We start from the raw sequence: 17,464 nt of genomic DNA, 5'->3' as shown, positions 1-17,464 counted from the left end.
CCTATGTCGGAATGACCTGGTAAGTCCCCATTGCAGGAACCCGGTAAAGGAGCCCGGTTTGGGCTAATAGCACCATGGCTGCCTCCAAACTCGTAATGAGGCCCCTGGTCTTGAGAGCACCTGTCAAACTTAACAAACTTAGTGAGCAATTCCAGTCATTCAACATTCATGGGAACGATATTAAAGTAGCAATGGAGGTAACAATGTGGGGCTTTTTCTTAGACTCAACCCTGAATCTACACAGGCAAGTTAACACTATAGCATCAGCATATACCTGCAAGCTGATCTAGGCCTGTAAACCCTTCCTATCTACAGCTAGTTGCATTACCCTAGCAGGAGCATTCATTCTCTCAACATTAGACTACTGCAATGCACTTTTTCTTGGCTCAAATCAATATAACATCAATAAACTTCAAATCTTACAGAACAATGCTCTTAGAACTGTGCTAAGTATTCCTAGAAGAACACACATCTCAGAGGCCAGATGTTACAGTAACTGGCTCTCAGTTAAGGATAGGATCCAGTTCAAAGCAGTCTCCCTTACCCACAAATGCTTAACTAACTCGGCTCCCAAATACCTCTCAGAGAAATGTGTAAGAAACACCTCAACGCGCCCTACCAGGACCATACATTCCTGCTGCCTAAAAGTCCCCAGATACAAACTCAAGAAAGCAGGGGGAAGCAGCTTTCCTGTTATGGCTGCCCATTTTTGAAACTCCATGCCCACCACCTTAAGATCTGACCTGTCCTTCCTCAGTTTTAGAAGAAAAACGAAAAGTTGTCTCTTTGCTCAGCACTTATAACATGCACTAAGTAGATTCCCCTGTCACCGGTTAGAATATCATGATTATCTACATCTCTGTAATTTGGTCTTTCTATTTTCCTGAAGTATCACAGCGATAATTTCACTGGGCTATAATGTATTTAATGTACTATAACTGATCTAAGCTGTACGCGTACTTACATGCCTGATATATTGTAACCTGCAAGTTTCTCTTGCAAATGGATTTTTGGATATTCCTGTTTAAAAGTATTGTAAATAATGTCTATAATGTATGTGGCGGAGTGTGTGGGAGTGTTTGCTGTGTTGTTCCTTACCTCCATTCTGTTACTGGATTGCTGCTGGACTCGCATTGGATTTGCAGGGCTTTCTTCCATTTCCATCACTTCTATAAAACCTCCCCTCCGGACGTGGAGCGTAGCGGAGTGTGTGGGAGTGTTTGGTGTGTTGGTCCTTACCTCCATTCTGTTACCGGATTGCTGCTGGACTCGCATTGGATTTGCAGGGCTTTCTTCCATTTCCATCACTTCTATAAAACCTCCCCTCCGGACGTGGAGCGTAGAGGAGTGTGTGGGAGTGTTTGCTGTGTTCGCTGATTGAGCTGCTAGCTGGTAGCTGTGATGGCCGTGTGTGAAAAAGCCCTTCAGAGACTATCTGTGTCAACTCTACTGCGCCCCAACGCCACAACGTTGTAAATCAGAGAATGCTGCCTCTCATGTGAACCTGCAAAAAAGGAAGCGTTACCCGCAAGTAAGTGAAGGGTCCCGTGGAGGCGGTGGGTCTGTACGGACTAACAAACTACCCCATAATGTTGACAATCTGCTAAACCGCAATGAGCGTTGCTCCCTTGAGGATTACGTTATTATACTGGCGGAGCAAACTGATGCTAGAGGCAATATAGAATCTACTCAAACTGGCGATGCTTTCAATTCTGTCCTCAACTCTGCTCATGAAACTGCCCCTGTAATCGCGTCTGATCGCAGCTTGACTCTTGGCGTTTTATATTGTCGCGACTGCAATAATAGATCAATACATTCATTGGCATTATACGCACAGTGTGCGGTTGATCAGCAGAACAAACTAAAACTAAATAAACCAAACATGCTCGCAAATGCCGAAAGTGCTACTTATGAAACTCTGGCACTTCAAGAAAACATGTTGAAATCAAAGGAACAGATGTTAAACTTAGATCTTGACGTTGCTTTTATTCCTGACAACGTATTTGAAAAAGTGAGACCTGAGATCTTCGCGAAAATGGCTGAATCAAAAGCGCTGACAAACCATCCAAACACAAAATACGGTCCCAATAAGACCAAAATACCCGAAATTTCCACTGGGGGGTGGGACTCTATTGTTGTAGCGGACAAACTGATAGAGGACTTGAGAATTATCAACCAGTCAATCTCCTTGACTTGGACAAAAAAGAACATGTCTCAAGTGCTACCAGAAACAAACTCACATTTGACTCTCTCAAATAACATTACCAAGTCGGATGCTGGCACTTCGAAAAAACTGTAGCACTGGACAACTACACGTTTCAAGGAAATCCATATCATCAGCTCAAATGTGGAAGATTAGAGAACAGTTTTAATGTTAGGCTCCCTTGTTCCCAAAAATGATTATGTACTGAACGAAAGTCTACATTAAACAAAGCGATCTTCCAAAGACCTAAAATCATGCAAAATCACAGAGCCTATAACAGTACGGATACGAGTGCTTCTCAAACGGATTCATCATGTGATTCCATTCATATGATAAGAGAAAACTCGAAATCACGAAGGAATCATATTAGATCGCCATCTCAGTCTAAAGATGAAAAACATGAAAACAGACGCCAGTGCTTCAATTTGGGCGAACAAATTATTAACGAATTGTGACCAAATTTTACTTCAGCCTTGTCAATAACAGTGGCCCGTCTGATCAAATTATACGAGCAGCTCAACGAAACTGGACGGGATCAGAACACGTTACTGGCCTTACTTAACACTAAAATGGTAAATTGTGAAGCCGAAATGAAAGGGTTGAAGTCCCAAATTAAAAACGATGTTAAGACTCATGAAACTTTCATGGAAATAATAAAAGAGCAACTGAAAAACACTGCAGAGGATAAACACCTATTGGCAGAAGTTGCGAGAGAAACTACTAGTGATGAATAACCATCAAGTAATGGCCTCCAAATATTTAAACCGAGAAGGAGAACTTGACGAAAATGAGGCACAGAAAAAAACACAAAGTAGTGTTGTAATTGAGATTGTGGACACACATCAATGTGGATCCCCAATGGGTGATTTGGTTTCAAACAAAAAAAAAACGGTTGTGGCTGACGACGAAGTGCAAAAGGAAGAAATTGCAGAAAAAGAATCGAACGTAGAATTACATGGCAAAAAACTCAAGGTCCTAAGGGGGCTAAGTGTGGGAGGTCGCACTCTTAACCCAAAATGTACTGCCTGACCGAAATCTTAAAAAAGCCTGCCTTCGACCTCTGCATAAGCCGATGGATTAACTTTCTTGCCTGAAAATATTAATGCTCCCTCAGAGGTTTGCCTAACAAACTCCACAGAAAAAAATAAAAACAATTTTCTAATTTTTGAGAAAGTTAGTTTGGGCGTAAATGCTGTGAGTAACGAGGCAGAGAAGAAAATCTGTGTGAAACAGCAAATAAAATCTAAAAATATCCAGCGACGGAAAAATTACTAGACAAAAGGATTGTGTCAATTTTTGAGGAATGTGAAAACTTTAAATGCTCTATTGCAGACAAAAATGGATAGCGAATCTACATACAATACTAAAGCAAAAGCACAGAGTCAGCCGGAAACTAAAAACGAAAAGGAAAATGCAATTGACTTTAATTCCGAAGAAATAATCGAGATAGAAGATCAAGAAGCAGTGAAAGCCACAATGATTGACTTACTTGTTAATCTCTCTAACCATGAACAGGAACATGAGGATGTGGTTCAAAAACATTTGTTGTCTGGCGAAGTGGAAAAGCCGAGTGTTAGTGTGGTTCCTTCTCCCGAAGCCGAGAACACAAATGATAGACCCTTAGGTGATCTAGGCGTTCAGCCAACGCGCGTATGTGAAATTGTCAAGCTTTCACATTCAGTAAGTAACCAAAATAAAAATCTCATTGAAGAAATACCTGCTGCTCCTGTATATTTGACCTTAAGTGAGTGGTTAGTTCACACAGAAATGAAAAAATGTCTAGTCCACTTAAGAACAAGCGCAGCTGATTCACACACAAGGAAAGAAGAACCAAAGGCACTCACGATAGTTTGACGCTACTTTGAGAAATCGAATGAAAAATCGGACAAGATAGAAGGTGATTCCTTACAGTCAGAAGAAAGAGACACTGAATTATACAAACATGTTCGGACGCAAAAGACCCAATTAGCCCCTCAAAAACAAAAAAGTAAATGAAATTACTGTTTAACATTAGAAAGGGTTTTGCGAGGAAAGGATGAACTGATCTTGAATTGTAGAAATGTACTGCAACTGTTTAAACATATACCACAATTGCGATCTATTGCTTCAGAAGACATCAAGACCGTTGAATTTGTCAACGAGAGCACAATGGACTTGGTGAAATTACATATTCACTCAAGAATTGTACAAGACCTGCTGTTGAATAACAGCTTAGACCTAAATTCTTTAGGATTTGAACTTGCTGAGGGGCTTGATGATCGAAAAACTGAACTTGGAATGACCCTTGGAAGACTGACAAACGGCCCCTTAAAAGATAGTGATGAACATCTAGAAACGACCATGCAAGTTGATACCTCAGAAAAACGAACCTTACCGGAGAAGATATACATTAACAATGAGAAAAACGATACACATATCCCCAACAATGTGTCCTTGAGAGCGTCTGTACCCAAAGAGATCAAGATTATCTTCGTGGTTAAAGGAAAAATTTGGATAAATTCTCCAAACAACCAATGATGTTAATATCAAAGATGACGAAGCTTGGTCCTGGCTTGCAGGAGCCTAAATGGCAATTCGGAAAGCTAATGCCAGAAGGGTCAGACACAAGAGGGCTTAAAGGTCGGATCTTGGAATACTCATGGGTTTTTACACCTTTACAACACTGTTCCTATTGAACTTGAACAACTTGACATAGTTTGTTTGCAAGAAACTTGGGTGTCTATAAGACCGATTGCCAATAATCATGAAGTAGCTTTTAACCCAGCAATGAAACAAAATAAAGGAAGACCAAAAGCTGGTTTGATAACGTTAGTTAAAAGCGGAACAAACATGCACCTGATTTCCTCTAAAAAACCCTCACCATATATACAGGTATCGCTAATTGAAATTGGAAAAGACGAGGCATCTCATGGAAAAAAGATATTGATCCTAAACATATATTGGCAACACACTGCGTCGGATGAATCTGCCTTTTTAGATCAAATATGTAATCAAATTGACTATATAGAAAGTGAAGAGAAAGGAGCCCAGATAATATTATGTGGCGATCTAAATATGACCTGTCTCCACTTGACCGACAGTAAAAAGAGCAATAGTGTTGAAGCCCATAACGACCCTTATCTCATTAAATCAGCATGGCTTGAAGAAATGGGTGCAAAGAAAATGTTGCTTCTGAATGGGAACGTGAGTGGTATATACCACCACGTTATACCTAGAGCCATGGAAAGAACAAATCCATCTTGGATTATATCCATGTCTCAGAATCAATCATTGGACAAATAACAACCCTAAACATTATCGAGATGAAACAAAGTGACCATACCCTTGTAATTGCGACGTTAAATGGATACCATTATACTGAAGAAGATCATTGGAAGACTCCACTTACTGTAGAACCAGGAACAAACAGAATCCGTGTGGATGAACAAAAAATCTGGAAAATGACAAACTCCCTAGAAAGCACTTGCTTAGATGGTTTAGATGACGTAGACCAATACATGTCATTACTCAAACAATACATTGAGAATGCCAGCGGATTCAAAAAGCATACCTTTAACCATCTGCCTAAGTATGATAAAAAAGTCCAAAAAAACGTGACCTACGAAAACATAAAAGACTACTAAAGAAATATGGAAAAAAAGATTGGTGGATTGAATTTAATGAAAGCAAAAAACAATACAAAAGATGGTTAAAGACACACAGACATACTATGTTACAAGATGATGCTGAGGAGATGTTAAAACTTATGGCAAACAGGAACTTAAGTAAGTTTTGTACAGTTATAAATAACAATGAGGCAGCGCAAAGTGCAATTTTGTCGAGTTTAGTATCCGAATCACAGTGGATTACACATTTTACTAAGTTGTTTTCCAAACAAGCCCAATGTGACTATAAACAACCTGATGAAATGAAAGAATGGGATATGAAAATCACACAAGGAGATATCTTAAAGAATATAAAAGATGTAAGCTCCTCTAGAGCCCCGGGTCCTGACCGGCTAACTAATTTTCTCCTTAAACAACATCCTGAATTATGGGCGAGATTCTGCTATAATCTCTTCCTGAACATCCAAAAGAACAAGGGAGTTCCTAACACAAGGAAGAAGAGCATTATCGTTCCCGTATTCAAAAAAGGAGATCGAGCATTGCCACCATTTTTTAGACCAATAGCATTGCTGGATGTAGTTGGCAAGATATTCTCTACACAGACCCTTAATCAATTGGTGTTATGGTCAAAGGAAATGAAGATATATTATATCAGACAAACAGGGTTTGTCAAGGGAGTAGGTTGCTCTCTAAATTTGCTGATGCTAAATATGCTAAAGATGGAAGCAATTAAGAAGAACATCAATATATACGTTTCTTTCGACAATTTAGCATACGCATTCGACAGTGTGGATCGACAAATATTATGGCAAAAGCTTGAGCTCTACAACTGCCCAAATCATCTTATGACGGCAATCTACGACTTTCACTCTGGCACATCAATTAGGATTAGATTGAACCAAACTGGTCTGCTTTCCACCCTGATTCAGACCACAAGGGGAGTAAAGCAAGGATGCCCCTTGGGTCCAACCCTGTTCAATTTGTTAATTTCAGATGTAGATGACGACCTATCAGCAATTTGATCTTTCCCCCCAAAGATAAATGGGAAACAATTAGGGCATGTGGTTTATGCAGACGATATAGTATTGTTGGATTTAACACCTATCGGTCTGCAGCGAAAACTAACTGCCCTTAAAACATATACCGAAAAAAATGCACTGGTAATCAATCCAAGCAGAAAGGAGATTATGATTTTCAAAAATCTAAGGGGAAACAATCAGAAGAAAAGTCGGAATAAATTCAAGTGGCACATTGGAAAAGATCTTGTAGAGTGTGTCAAGCAAGTGCACTACTTAGGTGTAACTATCAAGTTAAACTTAACAGATGAACCGATGATACAAAGGATAAGACGGAAGTGCGGAATGTTGGCCACCCAAGGAGCTGTCATTAACCGAAAATATGGCAAATTCAGCTTAAAGCCAGTAATGGAATTCTACCGAGGGAAAGTGATTCTATCCCTTATTTTTGGAGTAGAATGCATGCTGGGCTGTACATACAAAATCTGGCCTTGGTGCGAGAACACCTTTTGGACAAAGATCCTCCGATTGCCGAAAGGTGCGCCAACTGCTTGTCTCAGGTATGAACTTGGAATGATCTCGATAAATGCCAGAATCCAGTGAAACACCTTGGTCCTGTACCGAAAGATCATGGCAGCAGATAACCTACCGCAGTTCCAAATACTTGGACCTACACGTCATCAAAGATCAAACTCTATTTTCGAACAATGGAAAGAAAACTGTGAGAAAATTCAAAACTTTCTGGCTTCTGATACCGAAACGCTAATCCAAATTCCAAATAAAATCAAACGAAAGCTATGGGATCAAGATTGGTATGCAACAGCTGAGCAAAGATTAGCCCATCGATGTATGAAACACGCTCCTCCAGAAGCCAGAGAGTGCCATAAACTGCCAAACTATTTGGAGAAATTTCCATCTAAGGCCAAGAGAAGAACATTTATGATGTTTTGACTGAATCTCTATCGCACCAAAGAAATAATGAATATTAGGAATAAAACCCAAAAAGTCGATGATCAATGTCGCTTCTGCGGGATCTCCAGTGAATCGTTGAAACAACTGGTCTTATACTGTGTAGAGTTTCAGGATTTGAGAATGTTATCCTTTGGGAAAGTGAATGTACTGAGGACTTGCCAAAGCATGGAGGAGGTCTGGAACCTATTGAATAAAGGAATAAATAGGCAAGTGACGTTCTTACTAACTTTTTATCTGGAAGAACTTGGAAAGAAGTTGGGAAATTTGGAAAATGGAAATTTTACAGAGATAATGTAAAAAAAAATCTGTTTTTTTGTTTTTCATTTTAAAAATGTGTAATGAACTAAATAAAATAAATAAAATAATGTATTACATCCCCACACTTTGTATTTGTTCCTACATTATCTGTAGGTTGTAATGTGTAAGTAACTTGTAATGCGCCCAGATACCTTAGGGTGTGTAGTGCTATATAAATAAATAAACAAACAATGAGGTATGTTCTAGCATTGCTTCAAGTGAACTAGAATGGAGTGATCAAATGTGAAAAAAACCTCCCCGCCCACCTCCCCCAAACACACCATCCCCAATGCACCCTCCCCACCCAATTTCCCCAACCTCATAGCGCCTTCCCAATACCACCTTCCTTGTGAATTTGTACAAAATGTGCATTACTATGTTACTACCGTGGCTTCTTGCCCTTGGCAGCCTTCTGAAGCACCGTTGGTGTGAGGTGGTGCAAGGAGAGGCATCTTGGGGTGCTGGGCACTGATCCCTCTGTGGGGATGACAGAGCTGGAGGGCTCAGACCCCTGGCCCTTGATGTGCTGCACCATCAACTGCATGCAGGAGTTCAGTGACTCAGCAAATGCAGACATTCCAATGTTGCAGCATCCTCGGTCCTACAGTGGTGATGGCCACTGTGGTCGAACAGAGGGAAAGGGAAATCCTCTGACATGATCCAGGGAGGCAGTCCCTCATTGCCTGCATGTGCTGCACCTGCTGGCCTGCAAGTTGCTCTGTGGCATCCAGTCTCACCATTATCGCTTCCTTGGTTTCATGTGCCTCAGTGGTGAGCTCTGGGGAGTGACGGGGCTGCAACAGGGCGATTGTGTGCCCGTGTCTTCCTCCCAGGGGTGTTGCTAGATCTAGAAAAGACCCGGGGCTACGCTAATGTCGGGACTGTTGGGACTGGGGACTAGCTAGCCTTTTGGTTGTAGCTCCTGAGATTCTATCCGGGGCTACAACCAAAAGACCAGGGGCTGTAGCCCCCTTTCCCCGCCCCTAGCAACGCCTCTGCTTCCTCCTCTCCTCCTCCTCTTGCGTGGAGCAGTCGCTGCCTGTGTAAGCAACTGACTGGTGCTGGGGTTTCAAGTCCCGCACTGGTGACGCGGGGTTGTCAATGGCCAGTTGGGTGCATGCTGGAATGTGGACGGCATCCTTTTGAATCACCACAGGGGCAGGCTGTGGCTTCGCCTGCATCGGCTTGTGCAGGACTTTTCCGAACATTGAGGTATTTGTTTCCAGATGGGATCCTCGTGTTCCTGGTGCTAAGGTTCCTTGGCCGGGGCCTTCATGTGTAAGTTGGTTGGGACTGTGTGGCGCTCTTATGTTTGATGTCTGTTGGGAGGGATACTCCGTGCTGAATGGGCAAATTGGAGCATCCATTCAGTGATGTCTTGGACACGTCCCTGTAGCGATTCCCTTTAGTTAAGGTAAGTGTGAGGAGACATCGTGAGGCTTCTCAGTGTGGGTCGGTGTCTGGTATTGGACAGTGTGCAGCAAATGGTCCTTATATAGAGTGGGGAAAAAAGGTTGGTAGAGGTCAGTGGGTACCAAGTGATCAGTGGAGGAAATAGTTCCAGGGAGGAGCTTACAGTAGGGACGCCAGAGGCACGTCACGTAGGGCAGAGCCCTGGTGGGGCTCCAGGAGACACTCACAGGTAGCAAGGGCAGGTTTGAACGCTCGAAAGGAGAAGCGGGGAGTGGATCTGTGTTCACGTCTTTCCCCCTCCAATGTCTTTTCTATTGGACTAGCGTTACAACGAAAAAGTAATGATTATCTGAACTGTGTGGGTTTTTTCCCTGAGACCAATTAGTCTGAAGTCTTGGCAGCCGAGGGAATCTGTCCGTTAAAAATGGGAGCTTCAGGCGATCACATTTCTCAAATCAGGAGGTGCAAAAGTGTGGGGCGGCAGAATTAGCCAGCAAGAGCTATGCTAATCGTGACTCTGGCACCCAGAGGCATGTGTTAGCCTCTTGCAGAGTGCCCAGTACTGTATTGTGGTATGGGGTGTCTCTTACTGATTTTCTCTTGTAAGGTGTGGATTTCCGATAGGCGATTCCTTTCTACTTAGAATCTAAAGGGCAATGGCGCCAAACTGTGAGCTGTTTTTGTCTTGCCACTTATGAGGACAGTATACAGATGGCACCCATTGTATCCATTAAATCCTCCCAGCACTTTGCCACACAGAGCACTGTGGGCAGAATGCCAGTGCTGGTGCAGGCGTGGTAGGGGAGCGACGAACACGTGGCGGCTGTGAAACAATGCAACCGTGTTCACACTGTGGTGCTCTCCAGCAGCCCCCACAACCTGCACCATCGCCACATCTGTCCTGTGGCCCCTAGACCGGAGGACACTTCACCGCTGCATTACTGTGCTGCGGTCCCAATTTTATGGAATTTAACACTGTTGTCCCTGTTCACTCACTCTCATCACTCACGTGTGACATTCTCCGCAGGAAGTGGCACCCCCGCTTCTGTGCCCAGTTGCGTGCTGGGGTGAGGTAACCTTATTACCAAGGATGATATTCAGTAAGGTGCTCACTCTGCAATACAGTGCAATATTGACCTGTTCACAGTTCTTCAATGATCATGTGCCAGATGAAGATGTCATGCCTGTCAGTCATCCGCCAGTGGTGGAAGTGTACCGGAAAAAGTAGTGGAACTTTGGCCTCGATAGTGAAGAGGGTAGGCAGAAGCATTCTGCAAGATGTGACAAGTTGTTGAAGCCGGGGCATTGCAATAGTTGAAGCGACTAGTAACTAAGGCTCCTATTACAATTGTACCCTTGCATAGAGACATGAATGGACAAATCCTCCGTATAGAATGTGAATATGGCCTTAAAAAGAAGAGGAATGGTAGACAGAAAAATAAAAGTAGTGGAACACCGTTCCCGACCGTTCCCGCTCACTTCGATCACTGTCGGTCACCCTATACTGTGTACGTTGTTCTAAAGTTACAGTGCAATATAGCGCATCCTAGTACAGAACACTCATACAAGTTTTGTACGTTTTCTTGATATGCCATTCCGTTCTGCCCAAATTGCGTAATTATGCCTGAAAACGGTGTCTCTTATAGTAAAGCCTTGTACAGGCAGGACACCATGACTGTGTGGCCTTGTAGTTCCTTGACCGTTCTTTGTCCACAGTGTAGGGTGACCAGACGTTCGGTTTTCCTGGCACTGCCTCAGTATTTTTGCCTTGGTACTGGCGTCACAATTGTTTTTTAGTTTTAAAACCCTGTCCCTGGATTGAGGGAAGGGTGGCTACCATCCCGGTTTTTGCCTGGAACCGATATACAAAACCCGAAATCGAGCCTTGCACCGCTCTCTCTGCTTACCTTTTATGCCCCACCGCCCCCTTCCTCTCTGACCTCTCTCTGCCGATGAGAGTACTCTGCCAGCAAAACACACCCCCATATTTTGCGTCAGAACAGTCAACCGACATAGACGTAGTGATATCTGTTAGTGCTCTCCTTCGTACTGATGTGCCAAATCAAAGTCAAACAGTATCTCCAAACTTGAGATTTATTTGTGAATGCCCTTAATGGTAACACATGTTTCGGCAACACAAAAAAAGTGCCTTTCTCAAACCAGGGCTATTACATGTTCTGTTAACTAAAAATTACGTGTTTCGGCAACACAAAAAAGTGCCCCTCTCAAACCAGGGCTATTACATGTTCTAACAAGTTCGACATAATACAGTGTCAATTACACAAACAATAGCCAATAATAAATAATAAAGAATAGGCATTAATTATCACATTATGCGGACACAATTAAAGTACATGTCACAAATTTGTGAGTGGACATAGAGGATAAGGGATGGGCGAAGGGGAGGATGTTTAGGGTAAAGAATATGCACAGAGAAACGGAACAGTAGAAATAAAACAAAATAATGAGTGAACATCATGATTAAGATGAAACATAGACGTAGGACTGCAGATTTAGTGAAGTCCTATTTGTGTTTAGTCCATCTTTTGTGTTTATGACAGTTAAAACTGTAGTCCTGCTTCTATGTCTATCACCCGTCCCGGTTTTTATTTTGGAACTCTGGTCACCCTAACACCAGTGCTTTAAGTGGGCCGGGAACAGGCAGGGCCAGGCCCCGGAAGTCTCCAAAAAGTGGGGCTGAGCCGGGTCCTTGCCAGGGACCCCGGTCCCACCATGACATTGACGGGACACATTATCCCGCCGCAACCGCAATGGGAGATGCGACCACCATTAAGTCAGGCAAGCTGAAAGCGGTGCCAGTCAGCCAGAGCAACACTGTGGCTGGCTGGCATTTCTGTTAGTCACTGTAAATTCCTCTGGTGACCCCTCACACGAGGGGTCACCAGAGAAAGTTACTGTCCTTTGTTTCCCCACCCACTGCCCAGGTCATCGAGGCGTCTTTAACCCTTGGCGAACCGGGGGACTCCTTGACATATTTTGAGGTTTATAAAAGATGGCTTGAAAAGTACACAATTCAATCCATCTTTCATAAAGCTTTGCTGACGGACAAAGACGCCTCAGGCTTTGTCCGTCGTCAAAGCTGTATAAAATATGGATTTAATTGTGTACTTTTCAAAATATCTTTTATAAACATAGAAATGTTTTAAAAAGATGGCTTGAAAAGTATGCAAACCGCAAGGTATGCACACAAATATATATAAATGTTATATATTTGTGGGAGTACCTTACTATCGTTTGTGTAATTTTCAAGCCATCTTGAAGTACACAAACCATAGTAAGTCCCGCAAACAAATATATAAAAGTAAGCATTTATATATTTATGTGCGTACCTTGCTATGGTTTGTGTACTTTTCAAGCCATCTTTAATAAACATAGAAATATGTTTTAAAAGGTGGCTTACACAAACCATAGTAAGGTATGCACATAAATATATAACATTTATACATATTTGTGTGCATACCTTATGGTTTGCGTACTTTTTTAGGCCACGCCCCATCCCACGAGCCACACCTCCAAATGAGGCCCCCCGCGATTTCCTACCCCACTTAAAGTCCTGCCTACCACAGTGCATGATTTGTAAGAAAATAAGTGCTAGGGCCCAAAAATGTTCTAGTACTCTGCGACACTGCGGGTGCAGAGTTTCCCACCATTGCTGCCACCACCCACAGCTGCTCCCCACAGTATGGACACATTTGGGGTCAAACTACAGCTTGCACCTGCTCATAGGGGTTGCCTGATGCTCTGGCTATCATTACTTCATAATCAATCTGAGGCTGAGACAATATGTCCCGGGCTTAGAAATAAATCCTGGCTGGAAAACACCTCGCAAATTAAGCACTGGAGCATTGCGTTCTTCTGCGCACATCTGCGACGGTTTATGAATAGCTGAGGCGCTTCTTTCCTCTACCTCACACTACTAAGCTATGCCCTTACTGAGGAGAGGGGCTCTCCACGGGGATTCCCCGTTTCCCCAGCAGGTTCTGTCTCGTTTCACTTTCGCTGCACACGAGTCATCCCACACCCTCGCTGCACCAACAGTGAACGGAGCACCGGGTCTTTCTCTCTCTCTCTCCCCTGGCCCCGGACATGTTTTCATGCTTGAAGCGGGTTGGCTTTTCACACAACAGTCATAATTCGGTTTCGTTTCCTGGCAGCCTCTCGCGAGCCTGTCGCACATTGCGAGCAGTGCAGCCTTTATTCTAGAACCCCTGAACTTTCGTATCTGTCCCAGGGACGCCCGCAATGCAAATTCTGATATTACCCGCCCTGTCCCTGTAATTTGAAGTCTCCTTTCTCGGCCGATTACACTGGCTGCATGACAGCAGACCCAGCTTTGCATACATGCGACCATTGATCTGGCTATGCATGTTATGTTCTTTGCGTTTTATGTTAATGTTAAAGGTATTTATATCGCGCACCATAACCAATGGACTTGGTCCCCAGGCGGTCAGGCGGATCTGTAACAAGAGGGCGGGGGGTTTAGGTTAGTTGGGTGAAGAGGGAGTAGGAGAGTGAGAGAAGTGGTGTGCTGTTGGCGGCTTCAGTTTGGTTTCCACCGTGCGCAGAGCTTTGGTGTAAGTAACAGATCGAAGCGAGACCTTGTGTGCTGTTGATGCAGTTTATGTGATGTTTGTTGTTGTGGTGTGGTGAAGTGCATGTGGTGTGCTGGGCGAGAAATGGTTGTGTGGGTTTTTGGGTGAATTAGGTATGCAGAGATATGAAGTTGGGTTAGTAGGTTGTATGTCCTGGTTCTAGCCGCTCTTGTGATATTTAAGTAGCATTCCTGTGGGTACGCTTAGTAGCTGGTTACGTTTCTTGGCCATCTAACCGTAGGTTAGATGTCACGGTGCGATCCTGGTTGTGTTGTATGGATCTTAGGTTGGAGGGGCCGGTTATGTCAAGCCCCCCCTATGGTGTTCGTGCTGTGGACTGGCCGCCCCCAATTCCCTCGCTGTCTGTATTGACGGTGGTCTGCTGGGCTTGGGCGTGATTGGGGCCGGGATACTATTGATGAATCGTCCTTAACCTACTGTCTTGGTCCAACTATGTATTCGGTAAATGGTGTCGTCCTGCTACTGCTAACTCCCAGTTTGTGGTTTGATACGTCGTAGAGTGTCTTCCCTTAGTTTCTTTTTTGTAGTTTATACTGAACACATCACCAACGCAGCGTCCTTAAAACACAACGCCATGTCCGTGCAGAGGCAAATTGTTACATCGCCCCCGAGGGTGGCACTGGCAGCCAGACCCTGGTCTGCGTGGTGGAAAAGGGAACAGTGCAAAGGGGAGCCAGAAAGGGGAGAGTGCGGAATGTCCGGGAGACAAACATGTGGGAACATTAAAACATGCGGTGCAGGTGAGTGACAGCAATCGCTGGGATCAATGTGTAGTTTCATTGGTTTGACCAGGGCTGGCCCTAGGTTTTCCGGGGCCCATCGGCAAAAGATGTGTGGATCCTGCCTTATTTACATGAATAGTGACATCAGTGATATTACAGAAAATCTGATTGCAGAATGAATCCATAATACGCACAGGTATCATGGGAAGGTAAACTAAAGGCATGTTGCCTTAAGCAGGAGACAAATAGACAGTGATGTCCATTATATGAATTGTCATTGTTAATTTTGGCAGATAAGGCATAGTGAGATAAAGGAGTTTGTCCAGGAGCACACACTTTGGTTAAGTGTCTAAGCCGGGATTTAAAACCAGTCTGCAGTTCAAGCATGTGAACACATCTCCTCCCAGATGTAATTGGTAGAAATATTGTTTGCAAAAGGTCTTTTTGAAACTTTGCTTTGAAAACACCAGCTGGCTGTGGAAGACATTGCAAAACTATGGTGACTGTGTTTTGCTTACTGCTGCTGTGGCAGACGTTTTATTTTTGTGTATATATTTGGCCATACTGCCCAAACCAGCAAAAGGCTTTTATTTCAGAAGCTACATATAAGGATAATTTTGACTGTCAAAAGAAATAAGCTTCAACCAGATGTGATGTCAGGGCAGGGATTCGGCTTGGGGCAGACAGGGCAGGATGCACATACTGCAGGATTGCCTTATAATGCGATAGAGCCTATTTACCTGGGAGGTCTTGAGGCAGCGACAATGAGCAATTTCACAGGTCGTCAAACAGTAAAAATATGAGCAGTGCTCAAGTCCTAAAAAAAGTGGGGGGGTTCTAATTGATATACACATAGGAGTGCAGTATATACCTGCTGAGTATATATATATATATATATATATATATATATATATATATATATATATGCACCTGCTTTCCTTGAACAATGGGGGCAGTAATGTCATTTTGCCCCTGTGTATTTGCATGGGCTACCAAAAACAAAAAACATTCTGGATAGAGTGCTGTGCTCCTGTAAATCACTGCCGCCTCTCCTTCTGGGTTCAGGCTTGGTGGCGTGTTAGCATGCATCTTGCATAATTATCAGGTGACGCTCACTTCAATATGAGAAGGGGGCCTCATCAATATACCACCCTGACCTTCATTGAAGGGGATGAGCAGGCCAAAGCTGTTTGGGGGGTGCTGGAATATTATGGGGAAGCACAGGATCCTATAGCAGAATGTTGCAAAGGCAACTCAGCAGGTTGGGTGACTGATGCAGGGATGCTATAGTTCTATTCCGTCTTTTTAATCATATGACTTTTTTCCTATTCCTGCTGAAAAATGTGGTGATTTGACCTGGGGATGGGTACGGCTCACTCGCTTCACTTGGTGTGAGAATTTCTGCCCCCATAGCGAAAAATCTAAAGCTGGCGACCAAGAATATACGCAGAGTAAGTGAACAAATCTTAAAGTGAAAGGCACACATTTGGTTCAATTGACCCTTCCCTTTAGAAGAAAGTGCAGAAGACAAAAGTTCCTTGGCCTTTAAAAAAAGTAATCAACACTGGAAAAAAAGACACACAGTGGCAAAGTATAAAGGGTGCCCACCTTTTAAACCCAACAATCTATAGTGTATTATTGCCTCAAAAACAAAATCACAATACAAGACGTGTGCTTTGATGACAATTCTATATAGTCTTGCGGGTAACCGTCAACACTGGGACCATGACCACCTGGCTGAAATCCTGGTAGCCAAACACTTGAGCAAGCTTGCTGGCTTCAGAAACACCCAAGGGGGGTGCGTTGGTGCTATGAAAAAAGAAGACGCTGTCCATCCACATGTATCCTCTACTTGTGCTCTGAAAAACGGCAAATGGCCACAAGCAAGGAAAATAACCTCTCAATTCTCCAGAATTGCAACCACTCTTGCAACATCCTGGCCAATTATTCTTGACTCAATTGCCCTCTCATTATTCGCCTTCAATTAACAATATTCTGATTTAGAAAGAGGACTTGAAAAGAACACAAACCATAGTAAAGTACTCGCACAAAGATATAAATACTTATAGAAATATGCTAGACAAAAAGTATACAAATGTGAAATCCCCCCTCCCATCTTGAATGGGTGACTACAAATACCAGAATGCAATTTAGCAGAAGGTAAAAAATTGCCTGTGAGTTTTGAAAATGTACTTACAAGACTTAAAAACTCATAAGAAAAGGTAATGTGTGAAAAGGTTACATGTTTGTGCTTCGATGTTTGACAAATGCAGGCTGTGATGAAAATAGTACATTCTATTAAACAAACGCTTTTTCAGTGTGTTAAATATGAACATCTGAAAATAATGTAGATTGTTGAAATATGTTTCGTGTAGGATAGCCTTGTCCAAAACAATGGTCTCTTAAATGAGCCATCACTTGTAAATCACTCCCACTTTAAAGGCTCTGCCAGAAGGAAGAAAGTGATAAGCAGCACTTACCGGGCCTGGGCCTGCAGCGTCGAATGGGCTGCTGGGAGGGGAATATTTGTCTCTAAAGAGTCAGGGGGGCTGGGAGGTTACAGTGTGATTGCACTCGGACAAAAAGAAAAGTGAGCCTCAGA

The 17,464-nt window shown here is 43.2% G+C and overlaps 1 protein-coding gene across 6 annotated transcripts in view; it reads left to right on the top strand.

Annotated features, from left to right (window-relative positions):
* The window catches only part of ARID5A (AT-rich interaction domain 5A), a 214,062-nt gene that overhangs the window by 55,032 nt on the left and 141,566 nt on the right, over positions 1–17,464 (top strand). The window contains exon 1 of one of the 6 annotated variants that reach the window (XM_069619083.1): positions 13,572–14,880. The exons of the other annotated variants lie outside the window; for them this stretch is intronic. The gene's annotated coding sequence lies outside the window, so the exon portion shown is untranslated. Of the gene's footprint in view, positions 1–13,571; positions 14,881–17,464 lie in introns of those variants that run through there. 6 annotated transcript variants of the gene reach the window in all.

The sequence above is a fragment of the Ambystoma mexicanum genome, chromosome 10 (genome assembly GCF_040938575.1).
Source record: "Ambystoma mexicanum isolate Mex_15411 chromosome 10, UKY_AmexF1_1, whole genome shotgun sequence".
NCBI lineage: Eukaryota > Metazoa > Chordata > Amphibia > Caudata > Ambystomatidae > Ambystoma > Ambystoma mexicanum.
This window is presented reverse-complemented; position numbering and strand designations above follow the sequence as displayed.